Below are 2,836 nucleotides of genomic sequence, written 5' to 3' on the forward strand. Positions count from 1 at the left end.
ACATACGGTAGGTACCATCTTTCTTTTGCACTAAAAGGACTGGAGAACAAAAGGGAGAGGAACTAGGCCTCACCATCCCTTTGTCTACCAATTCGTGTACTTGCCTCATAATCTCCTCTTGTTGAGCTTGTGAGACTCGATAAGGAGGTTTGTTAGGCTGAGCTTCCTGGAAGGAGCTCAATACGATGGTCATCATCCCCTCGTTTTGGAGGTAGGTCCATAGGGATATCATCAATGAACACATCTTGGAATCCTTTTAGAAAAGTAGACAAGTCTAACTCTTCTTGATTCCTATCATTTTCATTTGATGAAACATTATTAGCTTTTAGAGACTCTTTGACATAAATCATGTACGCAGAAACTGAGCTCTTCATTGATTTATCAAAAGAAAGAGGATTTACAAGTGGAATAGTGCGACCACGCTCACTAGCATCTATATACATGTTCTTTCCCCTGTAGGTGAAGTAAATTCTCCTTTCAGAGAACTTCATGTTGGCAGCCATGCGATCAAACCATGGTGTCCCTAGGATAACATCCTGATGTTGGAGAGGAGAGATGAAGAAGTCTTCTTTGTCGACATAGCTTTGGACATGAAGCCTCAACTTCCCAATCAAGGGAGTAACAGAGGCTTGTTGTCCCTTGAAAGCTGCATCGTCTATTACTATATCTCCCATCTCAAAAGCTTGAATGCCCAACTTGGTGGCCAACTCTATTGATATGAAGTTGAGAGTAGAGCCTGGGTCAAACAAGATGAAGGCATCATGCTCTCTTACCTTTCCCCACGCATAGGAAAGTGATGATCCTTTGCAATGACCATCCTCTTTTGGAGCTTCAATGGTGGAATCCCTAGGAGTCTCATTGCGAGTATTCTTCTTGGGGCAAGAACGATAGCCATGTCCTTGCTCTCCACACTTGAAACACTTATGGTCCTTGCGAAAAGCTTCAAGCTCTTCAGGAGAGAGTTTGTTTTTACCTTTGTAAACTCCCTTCTCCTTGGACCGATTGTTGTTGTTGTTGTTGTTGTTGTTGGAAGTGCCTTGGGAATTATTTTGAGCATTGGATTTCCCCTTTGCATCATTTTTATCTTTGTTTTCCATGGGCTTGACATTACGTCTAGCCCCTTGATGGAAATTGATGCGTGAAGCAACCATGGTGTGGTGGATTACTTCGGTAATAGTACCGGGCCGTTGAGAGTTGATGTATTCGGCCATCTCTTCAGGTAATCCCGCACAGAATTGTTGTCTTTGTTTGGCAAAGTCTATCTTTTGAAAGACAGTAGCTTTGAGATGTAAATCCCAAAACTTGTCTACATACTTGTTGATAGACTCACGAGAGAGAAGCTTCAAGCCGCGCCATTCGGTAAGAACTTTATCTTTAGTATCACTTGGAAGAAATTGCTTCATGATGGAAAATCATAGAGTTTTCCATGTCTTTGGGGCTTCTCCATTGCCACGAAGTCTAGCCCACCATTGACGAGCTAATTTTTGGAAGTGCATAGCTACATGGCGTAGCTTGGAGGACTCTGTGAAGCCCTCGTCCCCAAAGGCCACATCAAATTGCTGGATGAAGGCCAACACTTTGTCGGTAGCACCAAAGGTGCCATCGTAGGTGAGAAAAGAGATACTCTTTCCTCCCTCCTTGAACTTCTTTAGCTTTTGTTACCTTCGCCATGCAGGAAATGATTTGCGATGTCCTCCCCTCTTGTATTCTCTAGGAGAATAGCCATAACTTTCATCGGAAGAGGAGGAAGGTGAAGAAGAAGGAGAAGAGGGTGACCTCTTCCTAGCCCTTTTCTTCCTTTGTTTCCTCTCTTGCCTTTCAGAGTGATGAGGAGAAGGACTATAGGTTGCTCTTTTCCTCTTGGGAGGAGTAGGCAATCGTCTAGACCTCCGTCTTCGTGGAGCCACATCTTCAGAAGAACTTAGACTGTCATTGCTTTCTTTCTCTTTGGATTCCTCCTCTCGAATGGGAGAGAGTCTTCTTTTGGGGGTCTCTTCAAGAGGCCTCCTAAGCTCTCTTTCTTCTGGGAGAGGAAGGGAAATTCCATAAGCACGAAGTTGTTGAGTAACTTCGGCTTGCAAAACAGGGTTGCCCATAGCTTGTTGCAACCTAGTGATGAGATAATTCACAAACATGGGAGCATCATCATTAGCACCTTCATGTGCAAAATCAAAGCTATCAATGTTCATTCTACTCTCTTGATTATTGTCAGCCATGTTAACAAAATTTATGTTTATACTTAGTGTATGCTTTGGCAATACAAAACCTTAGTTGCCACTCCTCTTAGCCTTTGAAAATCGTCTCTTAAGTATCTACACCCACGGCTCAAAGTGGTTAATTATAAAGAGTAGAGGAGTAGGTCTAACATAGAAGAGTTGCCAAGGGCTAGCTCCTTTCGGACTTCTTATGGCTCAATAATGGTAAAGCCGTAGGCAAGTCTACAATGACTCCATTATTAAGTCCAAAGCTCCCGAGGTGTGCACCATCCCCCACATAGTGGGCTTAACAAAACCGATATTAGATCCCAGTTCCACTTACTCTATTATAATTAACAACATCAACCATTTATAGGCTACTTAAGGACCTCTCTTCTTAAGCAAGAAAAGAGAAACCAAATGCTCTGATACCAATGTAATGGAATTTGCCTATTCAATTTGAGAGAAGCAGAATTTAATGAGAATACTTTCAAGAAATGATTTTGTGAGCATAGCGGGTAGACATAATTGAAGATAGCAACATAATCATAGCAATTAGTTAACTTGGCATAGACAATACTTTTGCAAGAGAGAGAATTTAGAGAACATGACAACAGTTGAGGACCGGATTTATGTGGAGC

Source organism: Adiantum capillus-veneris, chromosome 21, assembly GCF_014529385.1.
Source record: "Adiantum capillus-veneris isolate H3 chromosome 21, ASM1452938v2, whole genome shotgun sequence".
Lineage (NCBI taxonomy): Eukaryota > Viridiplantae > Streptophyta > Polypodiopsida > Polypodiales > Pteridaceae > Adiantum > Adiantum capillus-veneris.